Source organism: Mustela nigripes, chromosome 13 (genome assembly GCF_022355385.1).
Source record: "Mustela nigripes isolate SB6536 chromosome 13, MUSNIG.SB6536, whole genome shotgun sequence".
NCBI classification, from domain to species: domain Eukaryota; kingdom Metazoa; phylum Chordata; class Mammalia; order Carnivora; family Mustelidae; genus Mustela; species Mustela nigripes.
Genome location: NC_081569.1, coordinates 64,044,618 through 64,060,449, shown reverse-complemented (window position 1 = coordinate 64,060,449; position 15,832 = coordinate 64,044,618). Strand labels below are relative to the sequence as shown.

General features: G+C 38.5%; 1 long non-coding RNA gene across 2 annotated transcripts in view; it reads right to left on the bottom strand.

Annotated features, from left to right (window-relative positions):
* The window catches only part of LOC131998723 (uncharacterized), a 115,303-nt gene that overhangs the window by 21,616 nt on the left and 77,855 nt on the right, over positions 1–15,832 (bottom strand). Inside the window, exon 2 of one of the 2 annotated variants that reach the window (XR_009398834.1) lies at positions 13,240–13,276. The exons of the other annotated variant lie outside the window; for it this stretch is intronic. This is a non-coding gene — a long non-coding RNA (uncharacterized LOC131998723). The remainder of the gene's footprint in view (positions 1–13,239; positions 13,277–15,832) is intronic. 2 annotated transcript variants of the gene reach the window in all.

Sequence of the window (15,832 nt, the reverse complement as noted above, 5' to 3'; positions counted from 1 at the left end):
AAAAAAACAATGGAGAAATCACAAAGAGAAAAAATAGATTTGGTTTATAAACCTCTCAAACTTCTAGAAGTCAAAATGTCATAAAATTAAGAGGCAAGATCTAAGATCTGTAATTTAATGAATGAAAGAGGATAAAAGCTGTATGTTATCTATTACCATAATCAAAGCCTCAGAGATATCTAATGATAATATTTATTGCTCACAGCCAGGGGGTCAGCTGGGCGTCAGCTAGGTGGCTCCGCTCATCTTGACTAGTTCACTCTCCTGTCTAGGAGTCAGCTACTGTCAGCTGATTTACAATGGCCTCTTCTCCTTTCCACATGTCTCTCATCCTCCAGCAAGGTAGCCCTGGCATACACTCATGATAACAGTAGAAATACAGGAGGTAAAGTGGAAGTATACAAAGATATTTGTGACCTAGGCTTAAAAGTGGCACATACCAGGGCACCTGTGTGGCTCAGTCATCAAGTGTCTGCCTTTGGCTCAGGTCAGATCCCAGGGTCCTGGGATTGAGTCCTATATCAGCCTCCCTGCTAAGCGCTCCCCCTTCTTGTGTTCCCTCTATGGCTGTGTCTTTGTTGAATAAATAAAATATTTTTTTTTAAGCGGCACATATCTAACTAATTGTATAGATCAAAGCAAGTTCTATAGGGTGAAAAATAGACTGCTTTTATGGGAAGAACTTTGAAGTCACAGGAGAAAGGGCATAATGGATATAAAGAAAGGTGAAAATTTGGGAACACTGACAAAATCAATCTCCCACAACATCATTCATCAATGAAGAAAATAGTCTCATCCTAATTGATAAGTGGGAAAAGACACACACACACACACACACACACAAGATATACAAATGGCAAATAAAAATACAAAATCTCGTACTTAGAAATGAATACACAAAATGCAATTTTTAAGAGATGTGTAAAAATAGGATGTTTTAAACTTACCCTAATTTGATAAGTTTTAAAAATATAATTGGGGCATCTGTGTGGCTCACTCAGTTAAGCATCTGCCTTCAGCTCAGGTCATGATCCCAGTGTCCTGGGATCGAGCCCGGCAACCAGGTTGAGCCCTTCTCAATCCAAAGATTGAGCCCTTCTCCAGGTCCCGCTGCCACTCCCCCTGCTTGTACATGCTCTCTCTCTCTCTTTCCCAAACAGATAAAAATCTTTTTAAAAATAAAGTTAAAAAAAGAAAACATACTATTATTTCCTAATCTATTTTCTAATTGGATGCTCTCCATGGAGTGGAAAATAGGACACTTACATGGACCTGGTGCAAACACGTATTCGTACAACTTTTCTAGAGGCATGCTGGGTAGTATGTATTTAAAGTGTTTTCTTTATTATGTCTAACTTGGAGGAAATAAATACACCTGAAGAGGTTTGTAAAATATGGAACACACCAAAGGAGATCAGTACAAGTGTACACTATAGGCATTTATTAAAGTTTGAGAGGGAGAAATGAGGAATGGAGATAGGAAAGCAGATTACTAAAGTAAGAATCTGAATGACTACAGCTTGAGATACAGATTTTACTTAAGTAAAAAAAGATCATTTTTCTTCTTTGATAGAAGACACTTCTGGTTTCTTAGCCAGATCCATTTCTTTTTTTTATCCTTTCTAACAATACTTCAGTGTTATCTATGGATCCACCCTATTTCCTGAAATCCTGACCCTGTCCCAATCTGCATAAAAGCATTTTCCTGACCAGGATTTTTGATCCTGATAGGGGCACATGGCCTGTGATGGGTCAATCATATCAAATGGAAGAATGTATATTTCATGCTTGGGAAAAGACTTCCCTCACTTCCTCCAGGTTGCAAATAAGGAAGCGTGTACCCTGGTTGCTACTGGTGATCATTTTACAACCATAAGAGCAATAGCCCTAGAAGGTAGAAGAGCAGAGAAATGGAAAAAATCAGAGTCCTGGATGACCATGCTTAAAGTCGCCTTTGCCTCTGGGCTCCCAGTTATGTGAGATATTTCTGAAGATATTTATTCCTGAAGATATCTATTCTGAAGATATTTATTCCTGAAGTCTCAAGGTGTCTGGGCTTTCTGTTACTTGTACCCAGAGACATCCTAACCAATATACACACACACCCCCAACACACATACCCCTTTTCCTATAAGTATCTCCTTCCGAAGCATGTGCAACCATTGGAACTAAAACGTCTTTACAGATTTCAGGACATGATATAGAAAAACATCAGTTGGTATCATGAGCCACTTACGGCTCCTAAGGAAAGCACAAAAATGTCACACGCATCTGCCTCCACTTTCTTCCAGCCAGATGCTGGGACAGCATTCTGCACAACCCTGAGAGTGTGAGATAAATGGAGTGGCAGTGGCAGTGGCCTGCCTTCTGTGGATCTCTCTGTAGATGGCTATAGACTCAAGTCAGAATCTCAGACCAAGTCTGTTATAAGCAACAAAAAGAGCACGGCTTTATGTAAGACCTCCAAACATATTTCTGAAATAAGACCAGCCTCTTTTGTGCTTGGTGTTTCTAATCTGTGGGGATACTACTTGTGTCTCTACTAAATTGGTTACAGTCTCAATATTTTCTTATCTGAAAACCAAAATGCTAAAGATGTGTTAGAGCAAATGTCTTTTATAAAGATATGAGTTGCAATTTTGTTCTCCATATCACAATTTTTAAGCTCTATTACAGTGATTATGACCTTTCATTTGAACCATTCTTGAGATTTTTAAAGCCATATCCATATGATTAGATATAAAAAGAATATTTTCAACAGACTTTTAATAGGACATAAGGGTTCAATAAAACAAATGTTCTGTGGATATGAGAAAGTTCAAATTATTGGTGTCTTTTTCAAATATTTTTATTAAGATTGTATTGAATTTTAGCATTGAGTTGGAAACTATTCCAATAGTGCAAATGCAAAACCTCATCAATTTTGACTGCATGAGAATGCAAATTCTGTCCTTCCAAGTACCTTAATGAATAATTAATATCATGTTCAATGATCTGGCTGCAAGCACCAATCAGTTGGCCAAAATAAATTGGATTTGTATTGAGGAAATAGTTCCCCATGCTCATCACAAAGATTACTGTTTCTTTTAGGGAGAGCCTATGACAGTATTAAATGAAGCCCTATTGGAATACATTGCTGCTATCTGCTTAAATAATCATTCCTTTTTAAAACTACACTGTCAAAGCACTAGCTGTTCTTAAAAATTAAAAATCTGAGAGTGACATCACCAAGATGGTAACATAGGCTGTTCCTGAGTCTGCCCCCACTACACACACACACAAGAAATAGCAACTACTCAAGAACTGAGAGAATTTCCAAAACACAGGTGTGAGGCTAAAGCACTCCCCTGCACCATAGAGGCCAAGACAGACAGCATTAGAAGGGTAAGAGAAGCAGTTACATATTGACCACATGCCCCTCCCCCAAACCAGCCCAGCACCTTGTAGGGAGTCCTCCCAGTCCTCTGGTTCCTTCACAGGAAAAAAAGAACCCAGAAGGACACCAAGCTCCCCACAACTCCCAGCACTTTGAATCACTTTGTGGGAACCCCTATTCTGATCTTGCACAAGGATTGCAGGGGAATCTGACCATGATGGAGAAGGAGGGAGGGATTTGCAAAAACTAGCACACAGATCTTGACAGACCAAGTTTATAGCCACAGTGTTCAGTTAGCAGTTTTCCTCATCTGTGGAACCAGCAGATTTGCTCCTCGAGAGAACCAAGTCAGAGGAGCACTCTTACCAGGGATTCAGTAGGGTACAGATCTGCCTGATTTGAATCCTCAAATGAAGAGATTTCCTGGCAAGCCTGGCCTGACCATGCCCAGGCAGGAAGTTAATCACAGCCCACCTACTGTGACAAGTCTTCTGGCCCCATCTGACCATAAGGGCTAGCAACAACTCCTGGAACCTGGGCAGCCCAGTGGCGATTAAGCCAAGAGGTGGACAGGCAGAGATGATTGCATCCAAAGCAAAGCCAGTGGTGGGCATGGAGAGTTCCCATGCTATGCATAGGCAAGGGGATTAATTCATAGCCAACTAAAGGTAGCTCCCAGTTCTCCCCTACCAGAGTCAGTTTGGGAAATTGAAAGTAGAACAATCCTTCCCAGTCCTACCCAAACAAGGAGCTGACTCACAGCCCCACCTGCTGTAGAAAGTGTCTCCTGGCCCCATCTCTGACCAGAAGGGCTGGTGACAACTCCTGGAAGTTGTGAGGCCTGTAGTGCTTGACCTAACAAGTAGGCAGGAAGCACCAATACATTGCAAAACAAAGCCAGTAGCCCCTGGTCAGCTCTCAGCTTAAGCTAAGAGACCAAAGAGTTTGACTGGCATTTGAGCTGCTTCTCCCACTACACTCAGGCAGGAAACCTACTTCACAGCCCCACGCATCACTGAATATAACCTTCAGCCTTGCTGACCAGGGAACCTAACAAGAGCATCCAGGAAGTTGGTAAAGTGCCCATTCAACAGCCCCACATACAGTAGCACATGAACAGAGAACACAGCTCATGGCTTCCCCTGCCTGCAGCAAAACCTGTGTCCTCACATGATTAGGTAATTCAGTGCACACTCTGGCCTGATTCAGATCCCCAAACAATGAGCAAGGAAGCTAATTCATAGCCTCATCTACTACTGAATACAGTACACAGTCCTGACTATCTAAAAAGCCTGCTTAGAGAATCCAGACAAATGCAAGCCTATCCTGCAGGCTTGCTTGGGTAGGGAACCAAGCCAGCAGTCCTATCTAACTATTTTCAGCCAGTGGCACACTCCCCATCCCTGTCCTCAGAGCTCAAACAGTTACCTCACCCAAAAGCAGACCATAACAGCAGGCCTCGCCCACCCAAAACATTACCAGCAAGCACATTGGAAAGCTGACAGATGAAGAACTGTCTCTGCCAAAGCAAGTCTGTAAAGTCAGGAAAAGGAGCCCAGTAACTCAACTGGCACAGAAACCAACATAAAGAATTAAGGATCACAAAAAAATCAGGTAAATATGATACTACCAAGGGAAACTAATAATGTTCCAGTAACTGACCCTAAAGAATTGACCCAGATCTATGAACTGTCAGACAAAGAATTTAGAATAATTCCCTTAAAGAAGTTTAGTGAACTACCAATAAAACACAGACAACTAAATGAAATCAGGGAAACAATGTAAGAACAAAATGAGAAGTTCAACAAGGAAATAGCAACTATTTAAAAAAGAAAGAAAGAAAGAAAGAAAGAAAGAAAGAAAGAAAGAAAGAAATAAAGAAAGAAAGAAAGAAAAACCACCACCACAACAACAACCAAAAAACAGAAATCCTAGAGTTGAAAATACAATAAACTGAAAGGAAGAATTTGATAGAAAGTTTCAGACGTAGGCTTGACCATGAGGAAGAAAGAATCAGCAACTGAGAGGATAAGACATTAGAAATTATCCAGTCAGAGGAGCAAAAAGAAAAAGAGTAAACAAAGCTTACTGGAATTATGGGACAAAATGAAAAGAAACATTCTTTGCATTATGGGAAGCCCAGAAGGAGAAGAAAAAGAGAAATGAACAGAAGGTATATTTAAAGCAATATTTACTGAAAGGTACCCAAATGTTGGAAGAGAAATATATATCCATCCATGAGATCCAAAGCCCTCCAAAAGGATTGAAACTGAAAAGGGTTACACCAAGACACATAATAATTAAATTGTCCGAAGTCAGGAACATCTGGATGGCTCAGTCAGTTAAGAATCTGCCTTCAACTCAGGTCATGATCTTCGGGTGCTGGGATCAAGTCCCACATCGAGCTCCTTGCTCAGCTGGTAGTCTGCTTCTCCCTCTCCCTGCCACACCCCTGCTTGTGCTCTCGCTCTATGTCAAATAAATGAATAAAATCTTTTTTTAAAAATAGGGTATTATAAGTTTAAGATATTTTACGTAAGCTTCATGGTAACCACAAGGAAAAAACCTATAGTAATTACACAAACGAACATGATGAAGAAGTGAAAGCATACTGATACCCAAACACATCAAACACAAAAAAGTCATCAGAGTAACAAATAAGGAAACACAAATCAATAAAACAACCAAAAATAATTAACAAAATGGCAATAGTAAGTCCTTGCCTGTCAATAGTAGCTTTGATGAGAGGTGCCTGGGTGGCTCAGTCATTAAGTGTCTGCCTTGGGCTCAGGTCCTAATCCCAGGACCCTGGGATCTAGCCCCATATCAGGCTCCCACTAAGCGGGGAGCCTGCTTCTCCCTCTCCCATTCCTCCTGCTTGTGTTCCCTCTCTCGCTGTGCCTCTATCAAATAAATAGAATCTTTTAAAAAATAATAATAATAATAACTTTGATGTAAACAGATTATATTCTCCAATTAAAAGACATAGAACAGACAAAAAGATTAAAAAAAAAACAAGATCCAACAATATGTTGCCTATAGGAGACTCATTTTTTTTTTTCAGGTGAATTCTACCAAACATTTTTTTTTAATATGTGAGAATTTTATTTTTTTTTTCATTTATTTATTTTCAGCATAACAGTATCATTATTTTTTCACCACACCCAGTGCTCCATGAAATCCATGCCCTCTATAATACCCACCACCTGGTACCCCGACCTCCCACCACCCCCGCCACTTCAAACCTCTCAGATTGTTTTTCAGAGTCCATAGTCTCTCATGATTCACCTCCTCTTCCAATTTACCCCAACTCCCTTCTCCTCTCTAACTCCCCATGTCCTCATGCTTTTTGTTATGCTCCACAAATAAGTGAAACCATATGATAATTGACTCTCTCTGCTTGACTTATTTCACTCAGCATAATCTCTTCCAGTCCCGTCCATGTTGCTACAAAAGTTGGGTATTCGTCCTTTCTGATGGAGGCATAATACTCCATAGTGTATATGGACCACTTCTTCCTTATCCATTCGTCCGTTGAAGGTCATCTTAGTTCTTTCCACAGTTTGGCGACCGTGGCCATTGCTGCTATAAACATTGGGGTACAGATGTTTCTTTTCTTTTCACTACATCTGTATCTTTGGGGTAAATACCCAGGAGTGCAATGGCAGGGTCATAGGGAAGTTCTATTTTTAATTTCTTGAGGAATCTCCACACTGTAGGAGACTCATTTTTTAATGATTATTTATTATAAAGAGAGAGAAAGCATGAGCAAGGGCAGGCGCAGAGGGAGAGAGATTAAATCTTGAGCAGACTCCCCACTGAGCACAGAGTCCAATGGAGGGCTGTATCTCACTACCCTGAGAGTAACATTAAAGCACCTAAATATATAAAGCAAAAACTGACAAAGCTAAAAGGAGAAATAAACAGTAATACAGTAAAATTATTGGGAACTTTAATACCCCCCTCAAAAATGTTTGATAAAATGTTTGTTACTAACTTCTTGATGTATTGACCCCTTAGTATTTGGTCTATAGTGTTGGTCAAATCTACAGAATCAATAAGGAAACATATATTTGAACAATGCTATAGACCAAATGGACCTAACAGACATATACAGAACAATCTATCCCCAAAACAATTCATCTCTCAAGTGCACATGGAACATTTTCTAGGACTGACTACATGTTAGGTCACAAAACAAGTCTTAACAAAATCAAGAAGGCTGAAATCATGCCAAGTATCTTCCATTGCCACGGTGGCATGAAACAGGAAATAATGACAAGAGGAAAATTGGAAAACTCATAAACACATGTAAATTAACACTGTCCTGAGGAACCAATGGATCAAAAGAAAAATTAAAGAAGAAATAAAAGTTTCTTAAGACAAATGCATATGGAAACACAACATATTAGAACCTGTGGGATACAGCAAAAGCAGTCCTAAGTAGGAAGTTCACAATAATAAAAGTCTACCAGATGGAGAAGAGAAGGGAGTTGGGGGAAGTCTGAAGGGGAGATGAACCATGAGAGACTGTGGACTCTGAGGAACTAACTGAGGGTTTTGGAGGGGAGAGAAGTGGGGGTTGGGTGAGCCTGGTGGTGGGTATTATGGAAGGCACATATTGCATGGAGCACTGGGTGTGGTGCATAAACAACAAATTCTGGAACACTGAAAAGAAATTTAAAAATAAATAAAAAACAAAACAAAAACAAAAAGAAGCAAAAAAGATGCCAAAGAAAGACCCTAACTCCAAGACTTAAGGAACTAGAAAAAGAACAAACTGAGTCCAAAGTTAGCAGAAAAAAAGGAATAATAAGGATTAGAACAAAAATAAATGAAATAAAGAACAGAAAAACAATAGAAAAGATTAACAAAACTAAAGGTTGCTCTTTAAAAAGGTAAAAAAAAAAAATTTGACAAACCCTTAGCTATAATAACCAAGGAAAAAAGAAAAAGAACCAGAATCAACACAATTATAAATTTTTAAAAAGGAGACATTACAATGGATACCACAGAAATTCAAAGGATCATAAAAGGCAACTATATTCCAACAAACTGGATGATCTAGAAGAAACAGAAAATCTCTTAGAAATTTACAATTTACAAAGACTGAATCAGGAACAGATAGAAAATCTAAATAGGCCAATTACTAGTAAGAAGATTGAATCAGTAATCAAAAATCTCCCAATGAAGAAAAGTCCAGGACCAGATGGTTTCACAGGTGAACTTTACCAGACATTTTTTTCCCCCAAGGTTTTAATATTTGACACAGAGATAGCACAAGTAGGCAGACCAGCAGGCAAAGGGAGAGAGAGAAATGGGCTCTCCACTAAGCAGGGAGCCCAATGTGGGGCTCAATCCCAGGACCCTGGGATCATGACCTGAGCCAAAGGAAGCTGATTAACCAACTGAGCCACTCAGGTGCCCCTGAACTTTACCAGACATTTAAAGAAGAATTAAGAACAATCTTTCTCAAGCTTTCAAAAATTAAAGAGGAGGAAAAACTCCCACTCATTTCACAAAGCCAGCATTATCTTGATGCTAAAACCAGAAAAGGACACCACTAAAAAAGAAAATTACTGGCCAATATAGATGCAGAAACTCTGAATCAAAGACTGGCAAACCAAAGTTAACAGCACATTAAAAGGATTGTTTATCATGATCAAGAGGGATTTATCGCTGGGATGCAAGGATGGTTTAACATACACAAATCAATCAATGTGATTCATCACATTAATAGAATGAAAGAAAAAATCTTATGATAATCTCAATAGATGCAGAAAAAAAGCATTTTACAAAATTTAACATCCATTCATGATAAAAACTCTTAACAAACTAGGCACACAAGAAACATATCTCAATATAATAAAGGCCTTATGACAAGCCCACAGGTAACATCATATTCAACAGTGAAAGTTTGAAAGCTTTCTCTCTAAGATCAGGCACAAGATAAGGATGTCCACTCTCATCACTCCCATTCAACATGATACCAGAACTCCTAGCTAGAGCTATCAGGCAAGAAAAAGAAACAAAATGTACAGAATTGGAAAAGAAGATGGAAGTTGTCTCTATTTTCAGATGTTAAGATTTTATATATAAAAAATTTTAAAGACTCAACCAAAAAACTTAGATCACTCAATGAACGCAGTATAGTTGCAGTACATAAAATTAACATACAAAAATCAGTATTGTTTTTATAACACTTACAATGAATTTTTTGGAAAAGAAAGAAATGGATCCTACTTAAAATAGCATCAAAAACAATAAAATACTTGGGAATAAATTTAACTAAGGAAGTAAAAGATCTTTACCTGAAAACTCAAAATTAGATTAAAGACTTAAATATAAAAGTGAAAGAAATAACACTGCTAAAATGTAAATACTACCAAAAGCTATCTGTAGATTCAATGCAATCCCTATTAAGTTTCCAATGGCATTTTTTACAGAAATATAAAAGCACTCCTAAATTGTATATGGAGCCACAAAAGACCCTGAATAGCCAAAGAAATCCTGAGAAAGATCATGAGGCATGATCAGACTTCCTGATCTCAAGCTATACTATAGAGCTATAGTCGTCAATACAGTATAGTATAGGCATAAAATCAGACATAGATACCAATGAAACAGAATGGAAAGCCCAGAAATAAATCCAAGCATATAAGGTCAATTAACAGTTGACAAAGGAACCAAGAGTACTCAATGGAGAAAAAAAGTCTTTTCCATAAATGGTGCTAGGGTCATCGGATATTCACATGTAAAGAATGAAACTGGACCCATATCACACACTATTCACAAAAATCAACTCAAAATTAGATTAAATACTTAAATATAAAACCTGAAACCATGAAACACCTAGAATAAACCATAGGAATAAAGCTCGTTAGCATGGGTATTGGTAATGACTGTTTAGATATGACACCCAAAGCACAAGCAACAAAATACATAATAAATGAGTGGGACTACCTCAAACTAAAAAGCTACTGCACAGCAACAAAAATCTATTGAATGGAAAAAAATATTTGCAAACCATACATCTGATAAGAGATTAATATCCAAAATATATAAAGAACTCACACAATTCAATAGCAAAACCAAAAATAAATAACCCAATTAAAAATGGGCAAAGGACCTGAACAGACATTTCTTCAAATAAAATATATGAAAGGTGGACAAAAGGTACATGAAAAGGTACTGATCATCAATAGTCATTAGGTAAATTAAAATAACAATAAAAGATTTTCACCTATACCTGTTAAAATGATCATCATCTAAAAGAAGAAATAACAAATGCTGGCATGTGCATTGCTGGGACCATAAATTGGTAAACCACTATGGAAAACTATGGAGGATCCCAAAAAATTAAAACGAGGACTACCATGATCAAGCAATTCCACTTCTTGAACTATATCCAAAGTAAATGAAAACACTAACTCAAAAAGATATCTGCACCGCCATGTCCATAGCAGTATTATCTATAATGGACAAGACATGGTAATACCATAAAAGTCCATCAATGGATAAATGAATAAAGAAGTCTATAGACATACATATACATATAACATGCATGTATGCATACACTTACATACAGTGGATTATTATTCAACCTTTAAAAAAAAAAAAACAAGGAAATCCTATCATTTGCAACAACATGGATGGGCACTGAAGAAAAGAAGACAGTATGCTAAGTGAAATAAGTCAGATAGAGAAAGATAAATGCTGTATGACCTCACTTATATGTGGAATCTGGAAAAACAAAAAACAAAAAACTTAGAAATAGAGATCAGATGTGTGCTTGCCAAAGGGGAAATTGGAAGAAGGTGGCCTAAAGATACAAACATCCAGTTATATGACAAGTAAGTACTAGGGATATAATGTACTATAGCTAACATATATATGATATATAGGAAAGTTGCTGATATTTAAATCATGGGGTGATGTATGAAATTGTTGAATCACTATATTGTACACCTATAATGAATAAATCACTATATGTTCAAAATAAAATCAGAAGAAAGCAAAAATACCATTTCATTGAGTCATCCATCTGGTTTTTGAATCCTCACTGCAAAAAAATATCAAGTAGACATTTTTGTCAGAAACATAAGTGGAAGATGCAAAGAATCCTAGGGCCTATCTTCTTTTGGGAATGGGGTGGTACTAGGTGATCATAAAAATTAAGTCAATGAATAAGCAAAGCAATCTGGAAGTGGGAAAGAAGAGGTTTGGGTTTATTTATATACATATAGATACATCAACAGAGGTAAGAAAGACTCATACTGAGCCATTGAGTTTTAAAGTCTAGTTAATGGCAAACTATGGGTGCAATGTGCTCTTGAAGCAAATATATCCTACTCTATATTGTAGTGTTAATGAAACAATTCACACAATTAACTAAATAGACAACAACGATAAACTAAACATTTTTAATTCAAATATTGTTACATGAATATTATCATGTTATCATAGTTTAAAAAGAAAGGCAGCAATTAATCATGAAGCAGTGTTTCTGGAACTTTCCTGAGCGTTCCTAATCTCTATGTGTAAGTATGCAAAATAGTTTTGCCATTCTGTCAATTGCTGAATACCATTTGTTAAATTACTACTCCTCAGTCAGCTGGTAAGTGCACACATTTTAGTTTATGAATACCAAAATTTTATAAGCCTTAATTCAGATACCTTCTGTGGCTAACAAAACCAAAATCCAATGGAATTGTTCCCTCTGAGAAGATGCCATATAAAGGACAGACTTGAGTTTTGGATCTAGTTTTGACCCATCAAGAAAACCTTTGTGGACCAGCAGTGGGCCATGGTACAATTTAATCACCAATGTAAAGACTAATTATTCCCTAGTGATCTTAAATTTAAAACTCAGAACTCTCCCAAGATGAAAGGACATGCTGTCTTCCATTTACTTCTTTCTTTTCACAAGTCTTAGTTAGCTGTCACTGCCTCACGCTGAACAAAACTACTCTAAAAACCTCTTCCACATGGCAGCCTTTTAATTAAAGACGGTGGTTTAGTCCCTGAGTCTTCTCTCCTCTGAGCATGGCTTAGGATCCCATCACATCCTGGTCACCCTCCACTGAATACAAACCTCATGCTACTTTGAATAGCTGAAAAAGAGAAGTTAGGGGAGGAAATACTTGGCAGAGAAAATGACATAACCAAAGACTCAAAGAGAAGAAAAACACCTAGTAAGTCCAGAGCAGAGTCCAGCCAAGGGTGAGAGAGGCGGTGAGGAGCCTGGCCTGCCAGGAGTGGAAGGTCACTGAGAGCAGTTAGAGGAGATGGTGCTGGCAAGCTAGCCTGGAGCCAGACTGTGTATTGCCTGGCCGAAGAGTTTGGACTTTACTGTGTGTTTGGGGAAAGGCCAGGAAAGCTTTTGAGCACAGGAATAAAATGTTCGAAGTAGTATTTTAAGAACATTAAATCTGACAGCAGCATAAGGCTAGCCAAGAGACAAGACGTTTAGTTGGAAGACAACAAAGTATTAGTGATTACAGACTTGGGCTCTGGAGCCCAACTGCCTGATATGGAATTGCTGCTCTGGTGCATTCTGTGTGAAGGCAGTAGGCAAGTTACTCGACCACCAAGCCTGTTTCCACATCTATAAACTAGGCACAGAAATATCATTACCTACTGCAAACATTGGTTGTAAAGATTAAAGGAGTTAATATGTGGAAAGCACTAGATATGCAGTACATAGTAAGTACTTAAAAATGTGAGCTTTAATTATAATCATACTTATTATCATTACTAGGCAACACTAAGTGTAACATAAGATCTTGAACTGGAGTTATAGTAAAGGGAATGGAAAGGAGAGGATTTTTTATGTGAGATTTGTTGAAAATGAAATTGCTCACCCTCCTCCATAACCTTCTTTGGTCTTGCCTCTCGTTGCTGGTCAAAGACATGGGTTTGGGTCCAAGTTTATGTGACAGCATAATGAAAAAAAAAAAAAAACAAAAACCTTATTTTGTAGATAGGGAATGAATTCAATTTCTATCAATAAGTCCAAACAGCCTCATTAATTTCAGACATGTTAGAGAAAGGATTATATCTACATAGGCTGTATCCCTAAACTCTTGTCTCATATACTAACACCATGATCCCTTACACACTTCTGCTCAGCTATTCTCAGATTCTAAAGTCTCTCCTGAGTGAGGGAGAAAAATACTGAATTTATAAATCCAAATTTAATATTTGTCCTGGTACTCTTTTGTTTAAAATGTAAGAGGTCCAAGTTCTAAACTTACTTTAGAACTCAGAAGAGTTCTAAAACCTCACCATCAGAGGGAGGTAAGATGGTAGAGAGGTAGGATAACCCTAAGCCTGTCTCCTCACTCAAACACAGCCAGCAAATATCAAATCATTCTGAACACCCAAGAAATCAATTGGAAGTCTTAGAGAAAAAAGCTATACCTCTACAAACCAGAAAAGTGATCCATGGAAGGTAGGAACTGTGGAAAGCTGATCCAAGGGAGAAAACTGTAGTGGGTGCTCCCTGGAGGAGAAAGCCCTGACTGAAGAGAGAATTTAAGAGCAGAAGAGAAAAGGCATGGCATGGGGTGGGGGGGGGGGGGGACTATTGCTCAAAACCATTGATGGGAAAAGGAGAGGACTACACTATGACCAGTTTTCTATAAATAGCGGAGTGCATATTCTAAGGTATCAGAAGTTTGTGACACAGGTTGTGCCTGGGGAACTGGGCGGTGCTCTGGTGGGAGAGCAGAGCTGAGCCAGAGCAGTGGGCAGCCTGAGAGTCCCCAGGGTAACAGGAGAAGAAGCAGTTCACCTGCTTGGAGTGCATTTGGAAGAGGAGGTATGGCCCCTCCTTGGGCACAAAACCATGTGGGTGCCATCAAGCTGTCCCTCCCCCAGTGTGGAATAAGGACACTAGCTGAGGGCTAAAAAACCTGGTCCCAACTGTGTGTTACAATTCACCATAAACTCTGAACTGCTGCAGGGTTCCACCACTGCCTTCTGCTACTAATCAGCACCAGCTACAATGCAGGGAAACCCTCCCCCAGAGGATCAGTACCTATAGATGCTGCAAGTGTGGGGTTTTGAAACACAGCCATCCTGAGATTAAAACACAGGACTGCTGCACCGTTTGGCAGGTGGACAGCTCTGACACAGGGTAAAGGTGGGAATCTGACAGAAAACAGGGACACAGGAGGAACCATTATTTGCACGTCTGTGAGTGCTCACTAAAGAAGAGTGGCATGCATTTCCCATTCCGGAGATGAGAAAACGAGCAAAGTCATTTTCTCCCCACACCCAACAGCTTGATCCACCTCAGTGAGCTAAACAGCACCACCAAGTGGAGAATAGAGCCACCACAGCAAACCCACCCCATTCCCCACCCTGCAGGCACATCTCCACTAGGGCAATTCCACCTGAGAATCAGAGCAGCAGGTACTTTTCCAGGAAGACCAGCACAAACCCCTCACCCACACCAAGTCCACTAATTATAGAATGCTGTAAAACTTCAGCTCTAGGGGAAACAGGATCTAGCATTATACTTTGGTGGGGGGAGGGGTTCTTTGATTGTTGTTTGTTTCTGTTTGCGTTTATTTTTGTTTTTGTTTGTTTGGGGGTTTTTTTGGTCTTTTTCTTTTTTTTTTTTTTTTGGAAATACAGCCACTTCATTTCTTTATATTATTTTATATATTTTTTAAAATTTTTTATTTTTCCTTTTCTTTCTACATTCTTTATAACAAACTTCTCGTAACAAGCAGACCAAAACACACCTAGGATCTAGCTTTCCTTATGTATTTTATTTTATCTTATTTAATTTTTTAAATTTTATTTTATTTTTAAAATTTTAAATTATTTTCCCCCCTCCAAAATGACTCACCCCAAAAGAAGGAAGTAAATATGGCCAGAGTTAATCAATGCAGATATAAGTAAGGTGTCTGAACAAGAATCTAAAACAATTATAAAGATACTAGCTGGGCTTGAAAAAAGCACAAGACCCTAGCGGGGCACCTGGGTGGCTCAGTCAGTTAAGTGTCTGCCTTTGGCTCAGGTCATGATCCCAGGGTCCTGAGACTGATCCCCACACAAGGCTCCCTGCTCAGTGGGGAGCCTGCTTCTCTCTTTCCCTCTCCCTTTCCTGCTCCCTCTGCTTGTTCTCTCTCTCTCTCTCTCTCTCTCTGTCAAATAAATAAAATCTTAAAAAAAAAAAAAAACCCACTAGGAATCCCTTACTGCAGAGATAAAAGAACTAAAATCTAGTCAGGCCAAAACTAAAAATACTTTAACTGAGATGCAAACCCAAATGGAGACCATAAAAATGAGGAGGAATGATTCAGAGGATCAACCAGTGATATAGAAGATAAAATTATGGAAAATAATGAAGTTGAAAGAAGAGTGAAACTAAGGTCATGGATCATGAAGGAAGACTTCGGGAACTCAGTGTCTTATTAAAACAGAATAATATTAGTATCATAG